Source organism: Elephas maximus, chromosome 6, assembly GCF_024166365.1.
Source record: "Elephas maximus indicus isolate mEleMax1 chromosome 6, mEleMax1 primary haplotype, whole genome shotgun sequence".
Taxonomy (NCBI): domain Eukaryota; kingdom Metazoa; phylum Chordata; class Mammalia; order Proboscidea; family Elephantidae; genus Elephas; species Elephas maximus.
Genome location: NC_064824.1, coordinates 128,907,108 through 128,932,729, shown reverse-complemented (window position 1 = coordinate 128,932,729; position 25,622 = coordinate 128,907,108). Strand labels below are relative to the sequence as shown.

The following is a 25,622-nucleotide window of genomic DNA, read 5'->3' as shown; positions in this document are numbered from 1 at the left end:
TGTCACAAATCCACTTTGGGGTCTTTTGAGACCCTCTCTAGTATTATTTAAATTTAAGCATTTATGGTGCTGAGAACATTTAAGAGGCCTTACTCAAGGGTGATATTCAAGATATGTAAAGATGGCAATGCATGGGCATTGACCAATCAGAATGGACACTGGCCTTCAACAACTGGTATATGGTTGTACTGAACACAGGCAGGTCCTCCTTCTAACTTCTAACCTCCCCTGAAGCATCACCGTTCCCCTCTGTCCAACCCTGTTTGCTCCATTACCCTGAAAATACCCACCACGTGCACGCGTGCACACACACACACACACACACACACACACACGCATGCACACAAGGGCCTCATTGTCTTAGCAGGAATTCTGGGTTTTCACCGAAAGCAGAAATGGTCTCATGGGCTTAACAAACACATGTTTTTCTTATTAAGGTGAGGATGGCTTGCTTTAAAATTTAAACAAAGGCTTCGTTTGGTGAGATTTTCATTTGAGGATCTTCTGGCATTATATTAACCTTTATTTATGAAATTCAAATCTATTTATATTACAACTTCTTTTATGTCTCTCAAGACAAGTTATGTTTCTCTAGGTCTCAGAAAAAATCCATTTAACCTCAATAACACTGTTTTTTCCTCCAAAACGTTCAAAGCAGTTGAACTTCATGCTTGATGTTTGAAGATGTTTCCGTTGCTCATTTTAAGTCCTGTGTTGGCCTGCTCACCGGCAGGAAGACTTATGTGTGGATTGTCAAAAGCAGGGGTGACTTGGCTGTTTCACCCTTGACCCTGGGGTCAAGCAGCCCACACAGCAAGGGCCAGTTTAGTGAGTAATATGGTAGCTGATGGATTCTCTGTCTACTTCTTCAGCTGTTATATCAACACGTGACTCAGGGCTTCATGCCCTTTCCTATAAATTCTGTGTCTTGACAATCAGTAGAAAAAAAAAATTAATTTTATTTAAAACACTTATAATTATTAAATTAACTTTGAAATTTTACAAAAGACAGTAGTACTAAAAATTAATTCATAATCTTTAACACATTTTTTTACCTTAGTATTTGCTTCTAATATTTATGTATATCCATTAGTTTTTAAAAAAATTTTTTTAAATACCTTTTTCTACTGTGGTAAATATATATAACACATTTGCCACGTCAACATTTTTTTAAGTGTACAATTCAGTGACATCAATTTTATTAATTGTGTTGTGCAACTGTCACCAGTATCCATTGCCAAATTTTCCATCACTATTAACAGATATCCAACGCTTCCTAAACAATGACTTCCCCTTTCCTCCTCTCTCTTGCCCCTAATGAGCACTAACAGACTTTGCTCTCTATACCTTTGCCCATTCTAGATGATAGAAGTGAGATCATACAATATTGTCCATTTGTGATTGACTTACTTCACTCAGCATAGTGTTCTCTAGGTTCATCATGTTGTAGCACGAAGCTGTAGGATTTATATCTCTTTATGGTTGAGTAATATTCCAATGTATGTATACACCACATTTTTTTTTTTTAATTCATTCATCTACTGATGAACATTTAGGTTGTTTTCACCTTTTGGCAATTGTGAATATTGCTGCAGAGAACATTGCCGTACATGGGTCAGCATGACTGCTTTTAAGTCCATTAGAGAAAATCTTAGCATGTGTGCATTCATAAAAAGGTTTAGGCTCAGTTAAGATTTTGAAGGACTATTCTTAAAGTGGAGGAAGAAAGGCATCTAACAGGAAGTGGATAATGTGGAAAGAAAAAAGGTAGAAACAAGGATTTGAAAGAGATATCCCACAAAAGAAAAGAATAAAGGAAGAAGACATACAGATGGCCAAGAGAGGTAGCAAGTACATGGGAAGATATCATGCAAAGAGAACAGAATCATCAGGTTTACAGGAAGGCTCTCTCCCACTCTTTTCTCTGGAAATGAATCTCATGAAGGTTGAGGTCAGATCACTCCACCTGATGGGAGTAAAGCCTACGTTCTCAGAGGCTTTGAAGGAGAGTCAGCAATTCAGTCGGATTGTTTCCTAGACTCCTACCAAAGGAGGAAGAACATGAAAGTACCCCAAATGCATGAAGGTCCAGGAGAAATTCAACATTTTCCCATTAACCTAGTTACATGTTTATTGAGATCTGGAAACCACATTAGCCACTTTGGGAAAAAAGAAATTCAGATTGTTTTATAAGTCTGGCATCACAGGAAAAATTGTTCTAAAAACACAGCAAGACAAAAGCTTTTATTCACACAAATTCTGGTGTGAGAAGTTAGCAAATACATGATGAAGTAAGTCAGGAGCGATGGGGTTTCCCACCATCCATCTGTATGTTTTTCAGCAGTGATGACTTTCGTGTTGCTGTGATGCTAGAAGCTATGCTACAGGTTTCAGCAGATTTTCAAGACTAAGAAAGACTGGGAAGAATGGCCTAGTGATCTACTTCTAATAAGCCGATAAAAACCTTACGAATCACAACAGAATATTGTTTGACTTACTTGCTTTTGACACATCATTAGAAGGTATCAATTGTTAGAGGAGACATCATGTGTGGTGAAGTAGAGGGCCAACAAGGGCAAGAAAGATCCTTGGTCAGATAAATTGCCACGATTGCCACAAAAATGGACTCCAACATGCCAGCAGTTATGAAAATGACTCAGAATTGGGCAACGTTTTATTCTGTTGTGTGTAACATCGCCTTGAGTCTGAGTCAACGCTACAGTAGCTATCTATCTCTAATGGGGTTACATCATGCACTATGGCAATTTTCTTTACAGGTGCCGGTGGTTTTAAATAGCCCTATTGTTGTTAGGTCCCATCAAGTCAATTCCAACTCATAGCTACCCTATGTGCAACAGAATGAAGCACTGCCCGGTTCTGCCCACTGTGTCAATCCATCTCGTTGAAAGGCTTCCTCTTTATTAATGACCCTCTAATTTACCAAGCATGATGTCCTTCTCCAGGGGCTGATCCTTCCTGATGACATGCCCAAAGTATGTGAGATGATGTCTCTCCCTCCTCGCTTCCAAGGAGCACTCTGGCTGTACTTCTTCTAAGACAGATTTGCTTGTTCTTCTGACAGCTCAAGTTATATTCAATATTCTTTTCCAACACCATGATTCAAAGGCATCAATTCTTCTTAAGTCTTCGTTATTCAGCGTCTAACTTACACATGCGTCTGAGGTGATTGAAAATGCCATATTTTGGGTCAGGCACACCTTAGTCCTCAAAGTGACACCTTTGCTTTTTAATACTTTAAAGAGGTCTTTTGCAGCAGATTTGCCCAATGCAATGTGTCTTTTGATTTCTTGACTGCTGATGCCATTGGCGTTGATTATGGATCCAAGTAAAATGAAATCCTTGACAACTTCGATCTTTTCTCCATTTATCATGATGTTGCTTATTTGCCCAGTTGTGAGGATTTTTGTTTTCTTTATGTTGAGATGTAATCCACACTGAAGGCTGTGGCCTTTGATTTTCATCAGTAAGTGCTTCAAGTCCTCTCCACTTTCAGCAAACAAGGTAGTGTCATTTGCATACAGCAGGTATTAACGAGTCTTCTTCCAATCCTGATGCCGCATTCTTCTTCATATAGTTCAGCTTCTTGGATTATTTGCTCAGTGTACAAATTGAATAAGTGGCCCTAGAGTTAAAAATTATTCGTTGTTCCTTCCTAAGAGACATTGTCTGTAGAAAGAGGAAAGTATGAGCTATGGATAAAAAAAGTATACATTTTTCCTGTGATCCTGGATGGAATGCTCTGTAAAATTCATGGTTATTGTCATTGAGAAACTAAGGACACAATGTAAGAGAGGGATGAGGAGAGGTTGAGAAATACAAAAGCAAAGCATTTTATGAATCAGGCACTTTGCCCTTCACGCCCTTCCATTCTGTGCTATAATACAATGTGAAGATGTACTTTAGACCCGGGATTGGCCAACTATGGCCTGTAGGCCAGACCCAGTTTGCCAACTGCTTTTCGTAAAAAAAAGCTTTATTGGAACATAGCCATGCTCATTTGTTTCCATACTGTCTTTGATGCTTGTTTTTGCTATGACAGCAGAGTTGAATAATTGCTACAGAGGTGACATGGCCCACAAAGCCTAAAATATTTACTATCTGGCTTTTATAGGAAAAGTTTGTCAACACCTGCTTTACACAGTAGGAGGTTGCAATACTTAGAGGTATTCCCTTACAGGACGTACCACAATGAGTAGTTTTCTCCATACTATTTAGTTTTATTTAAGAAGTACTGAGGTTAAGATGAACTTCAAGGGTAGGTTTGAAGGCGAAAAGAAGAAAAGTGTTTGTGTCGCAATGGCACGTGGGGGCGAAGCAGGGACAGGGTGTGCTGTTACCAGTCTGCTGCCCTGAAAAGCTCTTGTGATTCACTGACTGAGTCTACATCAGCCTCAGAGTAGTTTTACAACCAGTTGGCAGCCTTTTCCTCCTCATCCCTACCATGTAAAATTTTAGCCACCTGGTCCCAGCAGTAGCAAGGGCCCCCCAGAGCGAGGAGCTCAAGCTGATTAGCCCAATTTATTATACTCCAGGATTTGTTTGCAGGAAGTCACACAAAAATGGGACATGTTGAAAAATAGGGACTTATTGAACAGGGCGTGATGTGATAAAACACCCATCATGTGATGCTTACAAAAGACATACAATGCATTACTCAGGGAAGAAACAGTCATTAGCTGGTGTCATGAGCCAAGAATTCCCAAGGATGATGGATTTGAGGTAGGCCCTGAGGAATGGGGAAAATGCGGATAAATGGAGAAGGTTGGGAAATACAACCCTTTTGGAATTGGTGGAGTTTTTCTCTTCTATGCCTAGGACAGAGCTAAGCGACAGCTGGCTGACTTCCTACGGAGAATGGCCCTTTGTACGCAGGAAATTGAAGACGCAGTCCAGGCTTTATACTCTGGGATTAAACAACCCCAGTCTTAAAGATATGCCATCTATCAGCACAATTCTCATTGTTGTTCACTCAGGAATTTTTATATGTGTTATCACATTTCTCCTTGGTGCTATTACAGTGGAAAGCCACAGGAAATATTTTACAATTTGCACACTGAAAAAGAAAGATGTGCTTATAAATAAATCCATTTCAACAAAATGAACTAGGGAGAAGCAATAATAAACTTGCTTTGAAGGTAGGGAAATCGAGGTGTGAGAACAGTTTCTCAGGGTGACAATTAGTGCCAGATTAGTTACTGAATTCTGATATGTAGTCAAAATACACTGAAATGAGTGTACTTTGTTAAAATATTAAAAAAAAAATTTTTTTTTGATTGGTAAATAATCACTGCCTTGAGTCCCCCAAAGCTGAGGTGACCATAATTCCTGCTTTTTCCAGGACAGCTCTTGGTTCATACCTACTATCTTATGTAATTATTTATACCCCCTTTCACTCTCAAAGGAGCCCTGGTGATGTAGTGGTTAAGAGCTTGGCTACTAACCAAAAGGTTGGCAGTTTGAATCCACCAACTGGCTCCTTGGAAACCCTATGGAGCAGTTCTACTCTGTCCTCTAGGGTCACTATGGGTCTGGTTTGGTTTGGTTCACTCTCAAAAGTGTTCCAATTTGGGTGATAAATTATATGGTTATTCTATCAAGGGTTCCCCTACTATTTCCTCCCTAGTACCCTCTAGATCTCCCTACAAACCAGTAACAAAGGGTTAATGCCAACACAGGCAGGGCCTATAGAAAGGAGCATGGCTCAGCACTAAGGCTGATGTCCCTGCCTAATCAGTTGTTAAATGTTTGTGACTTTTCCAGAGTCATAAATTCTCTAGGTGGCTGAGAGAGATTCTCCCTTAGCCTGTGGCTGTGAGCTCCCCTAGAGAGGGGGAGGACTCAATTGCTTACTCCCCAGAGCCCTCTCGTTGCCTTTGTAGCCCTACATGATTGGGCCCTTTCATTCCCTCCCTCTGCACTGCAAATCATTCTTGCCCTCATTCTCTGTAAACTTGCCTTGTGGGCCTTCTTTCAGTTTCAGGAGAGCAGGCACTTCCCTCTTACTCTGCCTGAAATTCTCCTTTCCCCTCCTCATCTAGCTAAGGCACCTTTTAGGTCCCAACTGCCTTATCACTTCCTTAGGCAAGTTCTTCCTAACGCACAATAAACCAAACCAAACCAGTTGCTGTTGAGACGATTCCAACTCATAGCAACTGTATAGGAGAGAGTAGAACTGCCCTTTCAATTAGCAGCCAAGCTCTTAATCACTATGCCACCAGGGCTCTGGCTCAATAGTGGCTGCCCGAAAAGTCATGTCCACTTGGAACCTCAGGATATCACCTTATTTGGAAATAGTGTCTTTGCAGATGTAATTAATTAAGAATCTCAGGTGAAATCATCCTGGATTTAGGGGCTGATTCCAGTTACTGGCGTCCTCACGTGAAGAAGTGAGGACACAAAGGAGAAGCTGGTGTGAAGCCAGAGAGATTGGAGCGGAGTATGTATAAGCCACAGATCAACTAGATCCACCGGAAGCTGGAAGAGGCAAGGAGTTTTCTTCTCTAGAAATTTTGGAGGGAGTGTGGCCCTTCTAGCCCCTTGGTTTTGAACTTCTGACCTCCAGAACTGTGAGAAGGTAAGTTTCTGTTCTTTTAAGCCAGCCAGTGTGCAGTACCTTATTATGGCTGGATATTAGTTATGCAGTGCTGCTGTAACAAAAATATCACAAGTGGGTAGCTTTACTACATTTTTGGAGGCTAAAAATCAGCTCCTCAGATTCTGCCTTCTCCCTCTCCTGCTCTACCTTTTCTTTCTAATTGGCCTCCTGGTTTCTGAGTTCTGGGAAGACAGCAGACAGGAGAGGGTCAGGAGTCTAACTGGAAGGGCTGTATGCTGAGTGGGCTGTGGGGTAGTGTTTAGGGACCACAACTATGGGACCAACAGTCTTTTTTGGAGGCTGCAAAGAATATAAAGTATAAGCCCGGAGCTCTTGGAATTTCCTCTTCCCACACAAAGGGAAAAGCCTGGCTCAGAGTGGAGTTTACACAGATGAAACCAGAGACAAGGGACGAGGAAAGCAGGACTGCGCCATAATGTCATTTATGTTCCAGATCTAGCCCCAGTTCTGGACTTTCCTTTAAGTAAGCTCCTTTTTTGTCTTTCTTTCCTTCCTTGTCTCCTCTTCTTCCTTTTCCTCCTCTTTCCTTTATTCTTCTTGCTTGAGCAAGTTTGAATTGTGGTTTCTGTCGCTTGCAACCAAACAAATTCTGACTAAGTTAAAGGAGGCAAGAGTCAATTCCACCCATGAACAGCAAGGACAGCAGTAGCCCTGATTGGTCTCTGAGAATACAAGCTTTGCTGCAGTGCATAAAGTGAGCCCTGTCTTATAACTTCTTCCCAGAGGGCACACAACATGTCTGGTGTTATTTATTTTTTTTAATCCCCCACCCCTCCACAGCCCTGAGGACTTGTCAGGAGCTTATTTACAGAAAATAGTGCCTATGACAAATAGTTTTAAATTGCTGAATGATCTCTCACAGCTGGCAATGGAATCTTAGATGGCCAATAGAAACTGATCGTTAGCACCTGTCTTAGTCATCTAGTGCTGCTATAACAGAAATACCACAAATGGATGGTTTTAGCAAAGAGAAATTTATTCTTTCACAGCCTAGGAAGTTTGAAGTCCAGATTCAGTGTGCCAGCTCAGGGGAAGGTTTTCTCTCTTTGTCAGCACTGGGGGAAGGTCCTTGTCATCAATCTTCCCCAGTTGACGAGCTTCTTAGCACAGGGACCCTTGGTCCAAAGAAAGTGTTATTCTCCTGGCTCCTGTTTCTTAGTGATATGACGTCCCTCTGTCTCTCTGCCCATTTCTCTCTTTTATATCTCAAAAGAGATTGATTTAAAACACAACCTAATCTTGTAGATTGAGTCCTACTTCATTAATATAACAGCTGATAATCCCACCTCATTAACATCATAGAGGTAGGATTTACAACATGTAGGAAAATCACATCAGATGACACACAATGGTAGACGATTACACAATATCTGGAATCACAGCTTAGCCATGTTGGTAACATTTTGGGGGGACATAATTCATTCTATAATAGCACCCCTCCTCATGTGGCACCCAGGACATGTGCCTTAGTTACACCACTGTGAGTTGTGTCCATTCTGGTGTCCTCTGATATGGCCCCTTGGCCTGTCTTCCTACTCCTTCTGTGCCTGCTTTGACAGTTGCTCTCACTTCTTCAAAAGTTGCAAATGTTTCTCGCTGTTGCTCTGAAAGCGGGAATCATGCAGAAAGAGGTGCTATCTGTCAGCACAGCATCACTGTGGGATTGGCTTGCCAAGTTGGCAAGACCCCCTGAATTTGTTTCTTTCAGGGTGTGGAGCTTTGTGAAGGCCTATTTTATTGATGCTATAAAGAATTTTTTTTTTTTTAAATAAAGAATTCAATGCACAAACATCTGAGTACTTGCCCTGCCAGGTGCCAGCACCTGGGTGAAGCAGACTGGGTCACCAAAGCAAGCCTTTCTGAGAACTCCGTGTCATCTGTCGTTTTTGTTAGGGCTCCCAGCCTCTGCTTGGAAAAATATGATTTGCCAACCTATGGCTGTGATCTGAGCCATTGCCGAACCAAGAAAAAGAAAGAGTTAAGAAAGGGCTTCTCAGGGCTTCCTTGTTTATCCTGGAGCTGAGCTGCTGGCATGGCTGTAATTTCTTGCTGCCTGCCTTTGACACGTGGCTGAGTGACTGCGAGAGCTATTGCAGACCAACTGTGGAGTGAAGTTATTTGAGGATGATGTAGAGCACTGCCTGTATGGATCTCAATATATTATCTCAACAGACAAGTTGCCTCCCAAATCCATTCCCATGTATGCAGGATGCTGTTCTTTGCTGTGCTATGTTCTTCATTTTTGTTATGATCAAGTGCCTTGTTGAAATGGAGAGAACCATTTAGTTTGTAAGTCCAAAAGAGAGCTGTTTTTTTTTTTTTTCAGTTTTAAAGAAAGTTCTACGTTTCTATTAATGAATTGCTAAATCTCTCTTGAAGAAATACTGCTATGATAAACAGAGGGTTCCCCGACATTCACTTATGTATAATTTAAACTTACCCTTGCAAAAGGGATTCTGATGAAGCTCACAGGGAGAGGCCTGCAAGGTAGTACGAGAACATACTAGAAGGCACCTTCCCCCAGAGGGTAATTCAGAGAAAGCTTCTGGAGAAGATGACAGCAGAATGGTTCTGGGAGAGGCAATGAAAGTTAGCCAGGTGGAAAAATATAGTAAGAGTATTACAGACAAGGGAACATCAAGAATCAAGGTGAAGGGGATAAACCAGCATTGTGTAGTCAAGGACTCTAGGCAGTTTAGACTCACTGGACGAGTGAGTGGAATGGGAGTTATCATGGGATGCCTGGAGTTTATAGAAGTAGATAAGTTTGAATTCTAGCTCAAGAGCTAGAGTTTATTTATATAGGGCTGGAAGCACTATAAACAAAATCTCAATTATATTACAGCATTTGGGAAATGGTAAAGAGAGAAAAAGGATTAAATTTTTAAAAAAGCAATGAAAACTGAAAGCCTAAAACAATATAACAGAATAAATATGAACGGGATCAGTTTATTATCAGAATAAATATGAATGGGATAATCCTGGGTATTACAAGAAAAATGATTTCAGGATAGTTCAAAATCCAAATAGTCATCTATGCTGAATTCTTACCTAAAACAAAATGACAAGCAAACCTTGAAAACAGAAGAAAAGCCAAAGATAAATTAGGTCAAAACAAGCAAATAGAGAGTGAGGAGGGTATTGTTGTTATCATACACAGGAGAACTGAAGGTAAAAAAGAGTTAAATGGAAGACATTATATTACTCTCAGGCTATGACTAAACGAGTATATGAAAATATTTGGAATTTAATAATATAAATGGTAAAAAAAAAAAGGGAATAAAAAAAGAGGTTTGAATAACATTTAATAAATTCAACTTGTATGATACAGTGTATGTCCCATTCCGTAAATAGAGAATGCAGGTTTTCCAAGGGTTTCCAGAATATTCATAAGAATTGATCACAAATAAGAAGCCACAGTGAATTCCTTGATACATTTTTCTCATCCAACAATATTAGAAATTGGTATTAAATTTTCAATTAAACTTTGCTATCATTTTTTTTTTTTTTTATCATTTGGACTTTTTAAATCAAAATACAGCAAAGAACTCTCTCATGTAGCTCTTGAGTGAAAAAAAATGCAAATTACCCTTCACACTCAGAGAGAACCAGGGCCAGTCCATTTCAGGGCATGTGCCCACACGTGAATTTGTGCTGACAGCCAAGGCCATTGTCTTTCAATCCTTGCATGATGTGAGTTCAAGCCCAGATTTCGCCATCTGCTTGCTCTATAATCTCTGAAAGTTGCTTAATTTATTTAAGTCCACTTTTAAATCTATAAAATGGAGAAAATAATAGCATCTATTTAGTTCTCATTAGGGTCAAAAGGGAGGTCCCTGGGTGATACAAATGGTTTGCACCCTAAAGGTTGGGAGTTTGAACCCACCCAGCGGTGCCACGGAAGAAAAGCCTGTCGATCTGCTTGCATAGAGATTACAGCCAAGGAAACCCTATGGAGCAGTTCTACTCTGCAATCCGTGGGGTTGCCATGAGTTGGAATTGATTCAATGGCAATGGGTTTGGTTTATCTTGGTTTTAGGGTTAAATGAGCTATTTCATATAAAATGCTTAGCACTGTTTCTATAAAAAGACTATAAATGAACCACTTAATCTTTCAAGAAGGTAATTATAGTAAATAACCCAAAGAAAATGTATGAGAATGCTATAATACAGATAAAAGAGAAAATCATCAATCAGAAAGAAAACAGTTGACTTGATAAACTCAGGACTTTTTTATATGGCAGAAAAAAAATTAATATTCAAATCTAACAAAAACCAGGAAAAGCACAACTATTGTTAGATGCTATCAAGTCAGTTCCAAATCATAGTGACATTATGTACAACAGACAAAACAGTGTCCAGTCCTGTGCCATCCCCCAATTGTTGTTATGCTTGAGCCCATCACTGAAGCCACTGTGTCAATCCATCTCATTAAGGGTTTTCCTCTTTTTTGCTGACTCTCTACCAAGCATGATGTCCTTCTCCAGGGAATGGTCTCTCCAGATAACATGTCCAAATTATGTGAGATGAAGTCTCACCATCCTCACTTCTAGGGAGCATCCTGGCTGTACTTCTTCCAAGACAGATTTGTTCATTCTTCTGGCAGTCCATGGTACATTCAGTATTCTTCTCCAACACCATAATTTACATGCATCAATTCTTCTTCAATCTTCCATATTCATTGTCCAGCTTTCATTTGCATATGAGGTGATTGAAAATACCATGGCTTGGATCAGGTGCACCTTAGTCCTCAAAGTGATATCTTTTATTTATTTATTTTTAACACTTTAAGGAGGACTTCTGTAGCAGATTTGCACAAAGCAATATGTTGTTTGATTTCTTTACCACTGTTTCCGTGGGCATTGATTGCAGATCCAAGTAAAATGAAATCCTTGACAACTTCAATATTTTCTCCATTTAGCATGATGTTGTAATCATGATATATCATGATATATACCATAAAAAAAGAAAAAAAATTAAATGCTTTAAAATACTCATGCACTTTTATTCAGAATTTCTATTTCTAGGAAATTCTCTTGAGGAAGTAATTGGAGAAGTTCATAAATCTTCATAAATAAGTATTATTTATTTTAGGAAAATCACAGATACAACATCCAACACATGTAGCTGATTAGATAACTTATGTAACTCATTAGATAAATTATAGTAGAGCCAAACAATCCAAATCTATGAAGAATATTTAAGAGTATAGGAAAAGTCTCTTAATATAATAAAGTTTAGAAGTCAGGTAAAAGGCTGTGTCCTTAGATAACAATTTACTATGAAAAAAAGTGTATATGAATTCATAGGCAATCAGGATAGGCGAGCCACTAATGAGACAGGAAGATATTCACATACTGTTATGGATTGAATTGTGTTCCAAAAAAATATGTGTCAACTTGATTGGGCCATGATTCCCATTTTTTTTTTTTTTTTTCCCAGTAATGTGTGGTTGTCCTCCATTTTGTGATTTTCCTGTGTGTTATAAATCATAATCTCTGCCTGTGGCTGAAAGAGGATTAGGGTGGGATATAACACGCTTGCTCAGGTCACATCCCCGATCTAACGTAAAGAGAGTTCCCCTGGGCTGTGGCCTGCACCACCTTTTATCTTATAAGAAATAAAAGGAAAGGGAAGCAAGCAGAGAGTGGGGACCTCATACCACCAAGAAACAAGAGTCGGGAGAATAGGTCATCCTTTGGACCTGGGGTCCCTGCACTGAGAATCTCCTCAACCGGGGAAGATTGATGACAAGGACCTTCCCCCAGAGCCAAGAAAGCGAGAGAGAGAGAGAGAGAAAGCCTTCCCCTGGAGCTGGCAACCTGAATTTGGACTTCTAGCCTATTAGACTGTGAGAAAATACATTTCTCTTTGTTAAAGCCATCAACTTGTTGTATTTCTGTTATAGCAGCACTAGATATCTAAGACATATACTTACAGTAGAGTGAGAGAATTAAAGTGAGTTTGATTTTCTCCTACATTTTCCTTTTTTTTTTTTTTTGGCAATGAGCATATATTGCTTTGTCATCAGGGAAAACCACAAATTTTAGAAGTTATTGATTTTTTTTTTCAAGCTTTGCCTTAACATGGGAATGGCTGAAAATTCTCTTTTCTCTCTCTTTTCTCCCTCCCTTCTTTCCTTCTTTTCTCTGCAAGACAGGGCTGGACTGGGTGAAATCCAAGAATTCTTACACAAACAGGAGTTACCATGAAGAAAGTTTTATGGACAAAGATTACTATTTTTCAAAACTCATTAAGGAGCTATTTGGAGGGGAAAGTTGAACAAACCCATCATTCCTGCTCTCAGGTCTTCTCACATTCATTTCTTCCCTTCTTTTGACTTGACCAGGTGACACATCCCACCATAATGAGGAGCCTTGCAGGTCTCCCTTCTCCCACACTTGCCTTAATAATATTTTGTCTTTCCTAGAAGAATCAGATCACACTTGAATGACTTTCCACATACCTTGCATACCCCACTGGTCTTTTTTTTTTTTTTTTTTTTAAGCTAGCTACATGCTTTAGCTTCTTTCTCATTTAGAAAATTCGAATGGAAACTTAAGTCCATTTAGCAGTACTTTGTTAATTTCCTGTTGCAATCAGAAGATCCAGTTTCTAAAATGTTGTATAAACTTCATACAGTGGATACCTTTTCCTATATGTACTCTTATTTCTTAAATTGGCTTGAATTTCACACTTTTAAAAAATTCTGTATTAATTTGGTATTGCTTCATGTCTAAGAGCAATGAGCCTAGTGAAGCAATAAACCTGGGGAAGGGGTTGAGTTCCTTGAGTTGTCTCAAAGAAAGCAATGGAAAACCTCTGGGACACAGCAAAAGCAGTGCTCAGAGGTCAATTTATATCAATAAATGCACACATACAAAAAGAAGAAAGAGCCAAAATCAGAGAACTGTCCCTACAACTTGAACAAATAGAAAGTGAGCAACAAAAGAAGCCATCAGGCACCAGAAGAAAACAAATAATAAAAATTAGAGCTGAACTAAATGAATTAGAGAACAGAAAAACAATTGAAAGAATTAACAAAGCCAAAAGCTGGTTCTTTGAAAAAATTAACAAAATTGATAAACCATTGGCTAGACTGACTAAAGAAATACAGGAAAGGAAACAAATAACCCGAATAAGAAATGAGAAGGACCACATCACAACAGAACCAAATGAAATTAAAAGAATCATTTCAGATTATTATGAAAAATTGTACTCTAACAAATTTGAAAACCTAGAAGAAATGGATGAATTCCTTGAAAAACACTACCTACCTAAACTAACACATTCAGAAGCAGAACAACTAAATAGACCCATAACAAAAAAAGAGATTGAAACGGTAATCAAAAAACTCCCAACAAAAAAAAGTCCTGGCCCGGACGGCTTCACTGCAGAGTTCTACCAAATTTTCAGAGAAGAGTTAACACCACTACTACTAAAGGTATTCCAAAGCATAGAAAATGACGGAATACTACCCAACTCATTCTATGAAGCCACCATCTCCCTGATACCAAAACCAGGTAAAGACATTACAAAAAAAGAAAATTATAGACCTATATCCCTCATGAACATTGATGCAAAAATCCTCAACAAAATTCTAGCCAATAGAATCCAACAACACATCAAAAAAATAATTCACCCTGATCAAGTGGGATTTATACCAGGTATGCAAGGCTGGTTTAATATCAGAAAAACCATTAATGTAATCCATCACATAAATAAAACAAAAGACAAAAACCACATGATCTTATCAATTGATGCAGAAAAGGCATTTGACAAAGTCCAACACCCATTTATGATAAAAACTCTTACCAAAATAGGAATTGAAGGAAAATTCCTCAACATAATAAAGGGCATCTATGCAAAGCCAACAGCCAATATCACTCTAAATGGAGAGAACCTGAAAGCATTTCCCTTGAGAACGGGAACCAGACAAGGATGCCCTTTATCACCGCTCTTATTCAACATCGTGTTGGAAGTCTTAGCCAGGGCAATCAGGCTAGACAAAGAAATAAAAGGTATCCGGATTGGCAAGGAAGAAGTAAAGTTATCACTATTTGCAGATGACATGATTATATACACAGAAAACCCTAAGGAATCCTCCAGAAAACTACTGAAACTAATAGAAGAGTTTGGCAGAGTCTCAGGTTATAAAATAAACATACAAAAATCACTTGGATTCCTCTACATCAACAAAAAGAACACCGAAGAGGAAATAACCAAATCAATACCATTCACGGTAGCCCCCAAGAAGATAAGATACTTAGGAATAAATCTTACCAAGGATGTAAAAGACCTATACAAAGAAAACTACAAAGCTCTACTACAAGAAATTCAAAAGGACATACTTAAGTGGAAAAACATACCTTGCTCATGGATAGGAAGACTTAACATAGTAAAAATGTCTATTCTACCAAAAGCCATCTATACATTTAACGCACTTCCGATCCAAATTCCAATGTCATATTTTAAGGGGATAGAGAAACAAATCACCAATTTCATATGGAAGGGAAAAAAGCCCCGGATAAGCAAAGCACTACTGAAAAAGAAGAAGAAAGTGGGAGGCCTCACCTTACCTGACTTCAGAACCTATTATACAGCCACAGTAGTCAAAACAGCCTGGTATTGGTACAACAACAGACACATAGACCAATGGAACAGAATTGAGAACCCAGACATAGATCCATCCATGTATGAGCAGCTGATATTTGACAAAGGACCAGTGTCAATTAACTGGGGAAAAGACAGCCTTTTTAACAAATGGTGCTGGCATAACTGGATATCCATTTGCAAAAAAATGAAACAGGACCCATACCTCACACCATGCACAAAAACTAACTCCAAGTGGATCAAAGACCTAAACATAAAGACTAAAACGATAAAGATCATGGAAGAAAAAATTGGGACAACCCTAGGAGCCCTAATACAAGGTATAAACAGAATACAAAACATTACCAAAAATGATGAAGAGAAACCCGATAACTGGGAGCTCCTAAAAATCAAACACCTATGCTCATCTAAAGACTTCACCAAAAGAGTAAAAAGACCACCTACAGATTGGGAAAGAATTTTCAGCTATGACATCTCCGACCAGCGCCTGATCTCTAAAATCTACATGATTCTGTCAAAACTCAACCACAAAAAGACAAACAACCCAATCAAGAAGTGGGCAAAGGATATGAACACACATTTCTCTAAAGAAGATATTCAGGCAGCCAACAGATACATGAGAAAATGCTCTCGATCATTAGCCATTAGAGAAATGCAAATTAAAACTACGATGAGATTCCATCTCACACCAGCAAGGCTGGCATTAATCCAAAAAACACAAAATAATAAATGTTGGAGAGGCTGCGGAGAGATTGGAACTCTCATACACTGCTGGTGGGAATGTAAAATGGTACAACCACTTTGGAAATCTATCTGGCGTTATCTTAAACAGTTAGAAATAGAACTACCATACAACCCAGAAATCCCACTCCTCGGAATATACCCTAGAGATACAAGAGCCTTCATACAAACAGATATATGCACACCCATGTTTATTGCAGCTCTGTTTACAATAGCAAAAAGTTGGAAGCAACCAAGGTGTCCATCAACGGATGAATGGGTAAATAAATTGTGGTATATTCACACAATGGAATACTACGCATCGATAAAGAACAGTGACGAATCTCTGAAACATTTCATAACATGGAGGAACCTGGAAGGCATTATGCTGAGCGAAATGAGTCAGAGGCAAAAGGACAAATACTGTATAAGACCACTATTATAAGATCTTGAGAAATAGTAAACCTGAGAAGAACACATACTTTTGTGGTTACGAGGGGGGGAGGGAGGGAGGGTGGGAGAGGGTTTTTTTATTGATTAATCAGTAGATAAGAACTGCTTTAGGTGAAGGGAAAGACAACACTCAATACATGGAAGGTCAGCTCAATTGGACTGGACCAAAAGCAAAGAAGTTTCCGGGATAAAATGAATGCTTCAAAGCTCAGCGGAGCAAGCGCGGGGGTCTGGGGAACATGGTTTGCGGGGACTTCTAAGTCAATTGGCAAAATAATTCTATTATGAAATCATTCTGCATCCCACTTTGAAATGTGGCGTCTGGGGTCTTAAATGCTAACAAGCAGCCATCTAAGATGCAGCAATTGGTCTCAACCCACCTGGAGCAAAGGAAAATGAAGAACACCAAGCCCACATGACAACTAAGAGCCCAAGAGACAGAAAGGGCCACATGAACCAGAGACCTACATCATCCTGAGACCAGAAGAACTAGTTGGTGCCCGGCCACAATCGATGACTGCCCTGACAGGGAGCTCAGCAGAGGACCCCTGAGGGAGCAGGAGAGCAGTGGGATGCAGACCCCAAATTCTCATAAGAAGACCAAACTTAATGGTCTGACTGAGACTGGAGGAATCCCGGCGGTCATGCTCTCCAGACCTTCTGTTGACACAGGACAGGAACCATCCCTGAAGACAACTCATCAGACATGAAAGGGACTGGTCAGCGGGTGGGAGAGAGACGCTGATGAAGAGTGAGCTAATTATATCAGGTGTACACTTGAGATTGTGTTGGCAACTCTTGTCTGGAGGGGGGATGGGAGGATAGAGAGAGAGGGAAGCCGGCAAAATTGTCAAGAAAGGAGAGACTGAAAGGGCTGACTCAAGACGGGGAGAGTAAGTGGGAGTAGGGAGTGAGATGTATGTAAACTTATATGTGACAGACTGATTGGATTTGTAAACGTTCACTTGAAGCTTAATAAAAGTTATTATAAAAATAAAAAAAAAAAAGTTAGAAATAGAACTACCGTGAAGAACTACCATATGATCCAGCAATCCCACTCCTTGGAATATATCCTAGAGAAATAAGAGCCTTTACACGAAGAGATATGTGTACACCCATGTTTATTGCAGCACTGTTTACAATAGCAAAAAGATGGAAGCAACCAAGGTGCCCATCAACGGATGAATGGATAAATAAATTATGGTATATTCACACAATGGAATACTACACATCGATAAAGAACAGTGAGGAATCTGTGAAACATTTCATAACATGGAGGAACCTGAAAGGCATTATGATTATGTTGAGTGGAATTAGTTGCAAATGGACAAATATTGTATAAGACCACTATTATAAGAACTTGAGAAATAGTTTAAACTGAGAAGAAAACATTCTTTTGTGGTTATGAGGGGGGAGGGAGGGTGGGAGACGGGTATTCACTAATTAGGTAGTAGATAAGAACTACTTTAGGTGAAGGGAAAGACAGCACACAATACAGGGGAGGTCAGCATGATTGGACTAAACCAAAAGCAAAGAAGTTTCCTGAATAAACTGAATGCTTTGAAGGCCAGCGTAGCAGGGGCAGGCGTCTGGGGACCATGGTTTCAGAGGACATCTAAGTCAATTGGCATAATGAAACGTATTAAGAAAACATTCTGCATCCCACTTCGAAGAGTGGCATCTGGGGTCTTAAATGCTAGCAAGCAGCCATCTAAGATGCATCAATTGGTCCCAACCCACCTGGGTCAAAGGAAAATGAAGAACACCAAGGACACAAGGTGATTACGAGCCCAAGAGACAGAAAGGGCCACATGAGCCAGCAACTACATCATCCTGAGACCAGAAGAACTAGATGGTGCCCGGCTACAACCCATGACTGCCCTGACAGGGAACACAACAGGGAACCCCTGAGGGAGCAGGAGAGCAGTGGGATGCAGATCCCAAATTCTCATAAGACCAGACTTAATGGTCTGACTGAGACTGGAAGGACCCCAGTGATCATGGCCCCCAGACCTTCTGCTGGCCCAGCATAGGAACCATTCCTGAAGCCAACTCTTCAGACATGGATTGTACTGGACAATGGGTTGGAGAGGGATGCTGGTGAGGAGTGAGCTTCTTGCATCAGGTGGACACTTGAGACTATGTTGGCATCTCCTGCCTGGAGGGGAGATGAGAGGGTGGAGGGGGGTAGAAGCTGGCGAAAAGGACACGAAAAGAGAGGGTGGAGGGAGAGAGCAGGCTGTCTGATTAGGGGGAGAGTAATTGGGGGTGTGTAGCAAGGTGTATATGGGTTTCTGTGTGAGAGACTGACTTGATTTGTAAACTTTCACTTAAAGCATAATAAAAATTATTAAAAAAAAAAAAAAAAAAAAAAAAGAAAGCAATGGATCTCCCTGTACAGCAGCATTCTCTTCTGTAAAAGGAGAAGTTTATTTGCGTAAATTCTCTCTTGGTTGTTTTTGGAAGGATTAAATAGCCCATGTCTGGATGCAACATGAGCGACTCTGAAAATATGGCTCTGGGAATCTGTGATTTTCTTTCGTGGAAGGATTTATTGCTTCAGCGTTAGGGTGTGTGTGTGTTGTGTGTAAAGAGCTAGGAGTGATGTTCCTCTCTCAAGAAAGGAATTTATTTATTTGACAAATACATACGTAGTGCTTTCTATGTGCCAAGCACTGCTTAAGTTCTTCAGAGATTTCTAACTCTTAATCCTTGTAATAGCCCTATGAAATAAGCACTATTATCTTTTCCATTTTATAGGTAGGAAAACTGAACCCCAGAGCAGTTAAGTAATTATCCCCAAATCCAATGTTTATTAAGTGACAGAGCTAAGATTTAAACCCAGGCTACCACCTCGAGTCCTGGTGGCATAGCGGTTAAATCGCTCAGCTGCTAACTGAAAGGTAGGAGGTTCAAACCCACCAGTTGCTCCAAGGGAGAACGATGTGGCAGTCCACTTCTGTAAAGATTTACAGCCTTGAAAGCCCTGTAGGGCGGCTCTACTCTGTTCCATAGGGCCGCTATGAGTCAGAAATGACTTGAAGGCAGTGGGTTTGGTTTTTTTCTACCACTTGCTGTCTAGCCAGCTCTGACTCATGGAGACCCGGTGTGTGTCTGAGGAGAGCTGTGCTCCACAGGGTTTTAGACGGCTGATTTTTGGAAATAGATTGCCAGGCCTTTCTTCTGAGGCACTTCTGGATGAATTTGAACCTCCAACCTTTCGTTTAGCAGCTGAGTGCATTAACAGATCGCACCACCTAGGGACTTCATCAAGGAGGCCTGGTGGTGCAATGGCTAAGTGCTTGACTACTAATTGAAAGGTAGGTGTTTCGAACCCACCAGCTGATCCATGGGAGGGAAAACCTGGCAATCTTCCCCTGTAAAGACTTCAGCCTAGGAAACCCTATGAGGCAGTACTTCTTTGTCCTATAGTAGTTCTACTCTGTCCTATAGGGTCTCTATGTGTTGGAATTGACTTTACAGCACCCAACAACAACAATAGGGACACCTCCTGATTCTAGACTTCGTGTTTTTAACCACGATTTTATGCTGCTCAGAGGGAATTTTTAAGAACTGACTATAGGTCACCCTCATTTTATATTGTTGTGGTGTGTTTTTTTCAAGATAACCTTGCTAGCGTTGTCTACTTGATTGCTAGCCAGTATTCCCCCCGCGAATGAACCTGATTCCTGAATTTCACTTTTTAAGGGTGATTTTCCTCTTAAATGTCTTCTATGAGCTAACATAGCCTTTCACACCCCATTTTCTTGCACGTACTCGAACATACAGGTTGAGAGCTGCAGAAGAGGAGAGACGGGAAGGCTCTCTTCTGCATCCAGGCAGGAGGAATCTCAGCCTAAACCAGTCTGCCAGGAGGCTCCAGGCGCTTAGGAAAACATCTAAGCAGATAAAGTTGTTTTGAGGATTCTAAGCCCATGGGCTCAGCAGATTCCCCTGCGCTGATGGACAAGATGCACTTGACTAGCCCCGCCTGATGTAACACCATCGTCTTGGCCCTTGGTGAAATTAGCTTGGCTGCAAATGACATTCGGCATTTGATCAAAATTAAGGTAAGGCAGCTGCAGTTCCAGATAAGATGAATTAATTTTCAGGATGTCCCTGTTTTACCTAACACAACACTTGGGCTGATCATAATTAAAAAAAAAATTTTTTTTTTTTTTGCTTCAAATAAGTAATACAAGTCTAAGTGCCTGCTTTTGCAATCTAATAAAAGAAAAATCTGGAAATGTGTATTACCAGCAAGCCATCTCATTTCTCTCTGAATGCATACATAAAATTAACTGCCATCAACCTCAAAATCAACCGCAGTGATCAGGATAAAGCAATCTCCTGGAAATAACTGCTATCTGTAAGAACTATAATAAAACTTGCAAACATCATCACTGTCCTCCTTCAGTGACTTAGTATGATATTCTTGGAGGTGCGGAGGCACTTTAAAATTGGGATTGTTCTTTCATAAACTCTTTCCTAACAACTTTCCACCCCTCACTCAATAATTAAATCCGCACTCCTTTAAGGAGCAGGTATGTATTATCTTTATGATGAGAAGGAAGAATTGCGAGCCGGCAAGGTTGAAAAGCAGTTGTTGGAGATAAAGCAGAAAAATAATCATAATGGTAATGACAATTTAAAAAAATCAAACACAGAAAAAAAGAAATATTTAAAAATCCCTATAGGTAATAGACAATGTGTATTATTTTTATTTTCAGATACTTTTTAAACCTGTTACCTTCGAGTCGCTTCTGACTCATAGCGACCCTATAGGACAGAGCAGAACTGCGCCACAGGGTTTCCAAGGAGCAGCTGGAGGATTTGAACTGTTGGCCTTTTGGTTTGCAGCTGAATGCCTAACCACAGTGCCACCAGGGCTCCTTCAAACACTTGTCATTGTGTTGTTAGGTGCCATTGAGTCTGTTCTGACTCGTAACGACCCTATGTACCACAGAACAGAATACTTCTCGTCCTGTGTCATGCTTACAATCGTTGTTATGCTTGAGCCCATTGTTGAAGCCACTGTGTCAAGCCATCTCGTTGAAGGTCTTGCTGTTTTTTGCTGACCCTCTAATTTACCAAGCATGATGTCCTTCCCCAGGGACTGGTCCTTCAAATACATAAAAAAGACAACACTAAATGCCTCTAGGCAGATTCCTGTGTTTCTTTTATTTTTGATAGAAGAAGTGGGCAGTGCAGGATGCTTAGAATGTTAAACCAAGGGGTTTCAAGGAGGATATACATGGGTGGTATATACTTTTTTTTCTATAGTGTTAACACGCTTATATAGGCATTGTCCATATGGGTTAGGGAAACCCTGGTGACGCAGTGGTTAAGTGCTATGGCTGCTAACCAAAGGGCCACAGCTGGAATCTGCCAGGTGCTCCTTGGAGACTCTATGGGGCAGTTCTACTCTGTCCTATAGGGTCGCTATGAGTTGGAACCTACTCGACGGCACTAGGTTGGTTGATTGGTTATATGGGTTAGATCTAAAGGCCTCCTGGCTCCGCAGTTGCCCTTGCTACTTGCGCTCTAGAAACTGACGGCATCTCCAACAGCCCAGGAGCAGGCTGTGAAATCGAGCCTGGGGGCAGTGGTGGCATGTTTCTGCTATTGAGTATCCTCCCCATTTTGGTTTTGCTCCTCCAGCCCCCCTCCTTCTCCTGTTTGCTTTTTTCAGCCCTTTGTAAACAATCGATTCCTTACATCAATGCCCCTCTGTTTGGGTGGCACAAACGGTTAAGGTCAAGGCTACTAACCTAAACATTGACAGTTCGAGCCCACTCAGAGGGGCCCCAGAAGCTTTCTTGGTGATCTGCTTCTGAAGGTCACAGCCACTGAAAACCCTAGGGAGCAATTCTACTCTGCAACACGAGGGGTCACCATGAGTCGGAATCGACGCGATAGCAGCTGGGTTTTGTTTCAGCTGGAAGTAATTAAAATCGTTGAGTTTTCTTTATTGAATTCTAAGTTTGCTGTCAGCAAACTCAGAAAATAGATGATATTTCTTTGATCTCAAGGATATCATTTGAAAACAATTCTTCTATTGGTGAGGGCTTTCAGGAGGGATTTCTGGAGGTTTGCTAAAAGCATTTTAACCCTTTGGTGACCCAATGATTTGCTGCTTTGAAGTTTTTGTTGATATTGCACATTTTCATTAATGGAAGCAGGCCGAATCATTGAGGGTGCCTGAGTTTTTGGTAGGTTGTATGGATTTTTTTTTCTTACCCCCTCCCACAAGCCTACCCTAAGTGTTCAGTGATGCCTATGAAGTACCACTAATTATACCCCAGTGTCCCCACCAGGGTCTATTGGTATGTGTCTGTAACGAATAAAAAATTTCAAAATTTTATTTTTCCTACCCAAAATTGAGGCACATCATACATGTAAAAACATGTTTACATACAAGTAAAAACAGTCATTTGAAGCATATGCCCGTCCCTTGGGTTTCAAGCAGTCATAAAGTCCCCTGCCTTTCGATAGCACGTGCTGTCAGTGGTACAATAGCTTCCCAAAAAACCCCAGAGGCTGTAAAAGTTCATGGTCACTGTATGTACTGCTGGGCATGAAAGGGTTTTAAAAAGTGTTATCAAACACTGATTAATCCACTTCTTTTATTCACTGCACCTTTAATGATGTGCATGCTGTTATATTTATTATACACGTTTAGTATTCACTTCCAGCTTTTTACAGAATCATTTTCTCTTCCTATTGCCTACTTAGTCTCACCTAGATTCCAAAACAAGAATTTGATCTCAAGCCGAAATAAATGCTAGTTTTAATTAAACCTTCCAAACAAGGAATAAAACAAACCTGTTCACTTGAAGCAAAACGATAAAGCAATTAAGATGTCTGAAGGAGCTTGAAACAGCTAAAAAATTGCCAAGTATCTGTAAACTTCTAAAATACATTTTGAAATGTCACTTGAATTTTGTATTAGTCTCAAATGGACTTTACAGTTTGCTAGTACTACTAGATATAGTGTTTCTTGATGCCGAAAGCATTGCATGTAGCTCCTGGGAGGTTAATAGAAATCTCAATCAATAGTGAAACTGATTCATGGTCCACTTAGAGAATAAGAGAAGCAGCCTAAGATGCAGAGGCAGGTGGCGGATGGAGGCCAGGTTACCTGTGTCTGAATCCTGGCCCTGCTGGTTATTACCTATGAGTTGTAGGGTGTTGGTTTCTTGTGTCTGAGGGCGATGACTGTGACTGTAATAATAGAATCACACTCTGGTCGTGGTGAGGGTTACATCTGAGAGATAGTGAATACTCAGTTGTCGTTGTTAGCTGCCATTAAGTAGGCTCCAACTTCTGGTGACCTCACGTCTAACAGAATGAAACATTGCCCGGTCCTGTACCATCGTCAGGATCATTGGAGTCTTTGAGTCCACAGTTGCGGCTATTACGTCACTCCATCTCATTGAGGGTTTCCTTTGTTTTTGCTCACTCTCCACCTTACCAAACACGATGTCCTTTTCTAACGATTTGTTGTCTTGATGACACGTCTGAAGTAAGCCAGCTTAAAAGTGTTACCACCCTTGCTTCTAAGGAGCATTCTGGCGGTATTTCTTCTAAGACTGATTTGTTTGTTCTTCTGGCAGTCTATTGTATATTCAATACTCTTTGCCAACACCACAATTCTAGTATTGTGGCTGGCACAGGGGACCCTAGTGAGTAATTTACCAACGACCGGTCCAAACCCAAAACCAAACCAGCTGCCATAAGTTGATTCTGACTCATAGCCGCCCTACAGGACAAAGCAGAACTGCACCACAGGGTTTCCAAAGAGTGGCTGGTGGATTTGTACTGCCGGCCTTTTGGTTAGCAGCTGAGCTCTTAACCACTGGGCCGCCAAGGCTCCATGACCAGTCTACTCACCTCAGACCTGCTCCTTCCTCTTTCCCTCTCATCCTCCCTTTCTCCTCCTTTCCTTTCCTGCTTCCCTGCCTCCCTTCATCCCTCTATCCCTCTTTCCTTCCTTCATTCCCTCCCATCTCTTTACCCTTCCTCCTCCCTGCCTCTCTCTCACTCCATCTCTCTTCCTCTTTCTCTCTCTGAAGTTCACTCTGTCTCTGTCTGCTTTTTCTCCACCCCCTCCATCACTCTCCGTTCTCCATTAATTTGCTGCCAATCTTCCCATCCCTGTTTTTTTCTTTATGTCTTCCTTCTGTTCCCATCAATTTCATTATTGGCCTTCCTCAACTTATTATGACCTGTTTAAAATGCATACTTCATTATTTTTTTAAAAATCTAAAATATTTATATTTTTAGTTCTAAAAAAGCAAACATGTAGGCCAAGGAAATATGCTTTGCTTCTTTGAAAACAAATCCCATGAAATGAACTTAAATTATTTCACTCATACCATTGGTTGGTTATTTTTATTAGTGGGACAATAACAAACAAAGCTTTTTCCCTTCCTTTGTGGTCAAGGATCATGGCTTCCCAGCCCTGAAGCAGTCAAGAGAGAGGAGTTAGGCCTTCTGTGTAATCAGGATCCTGGCCTTACCGGGTCTAGTAGTTTAGCATCAGTAAGTAGTCTGAACTTCACTCAAGCACACAAGCTGGAAGATGGGTGTGAACAAGACCCTGGGGCCACAGGGCCTAGGTGGTTATAACCACTATGCAGGGCTGGTCAGGTGGAGGCTGATCAGCAGCCATGGCCAGGCGAGTTGCAGAGGTGATTCCTGTCCTGAGAGACCCTCCCACAGCTTTTCCTCTCTGGGATTTTATAACCCTGTGTCTTTTAACTCCACCAGCTGCTCCTAGAGAAAGATGTGGCAGTTGGCTTCCATAAAGATTAACCTATTGCCATCAAGCTAATTCAGACTCACAGCAACTCAATAGGATAGAGCAGAAATGCCACATAAAGTTTCCTAGGCTGTAATACTCACAGAAGCAGAGGACCACATCTTTCTCCTGGGAAGAAGCTGGTGGGTTTGAACATGGGGAGTTGGAACCACCAACTTTTCAGTTAGCAGCTGGGCACTTAACCCTTGCACCACCAGGGCGTCTTCCATAAAGATTACAGCTTTGGAAACTGTATGGGGCAGTTCTACTCTGTCCTGTAGGGTTGCTAAGAGTTGGAATTGATTCAACAGCAACAGGATTTTTTTTTTTTTTTTTGGTTTAGTGTCTTTTAGGTCAGCATATTTGGAGGGGCAGTTCCCTCTCTTCTTGCCTACA

General features: G+C 40.6%; 1 long non-coding RNA gene across 3 annotated transcripts in view; it reads left to right on the top strand.

The window, feature by feature from the left end:
• Window positions 1–25,622, top strand: part of LOC126078162 (uncharacterized) — a 91,220-nt gene that overhangs the window by 60,576 nt on the left and 5,022 nt on the right. For 2 of the 3 annotated variants that reach the window (XR_007517990.1, XR_007517988.1), the window contains 2 exons: window positions 6,371–6,595; window positions 20,213–20,493. This is a non-coding gene — a long non-coding RNA (uncharacterized LOC126078162). The remainder of the gene's footprint in view (window positions 1–6,370; window positions 6,596–20,212; window positions 20,494–25,622) is intronic. The other variant, XR_007517989.1, reaches the window with a different exon arrangement.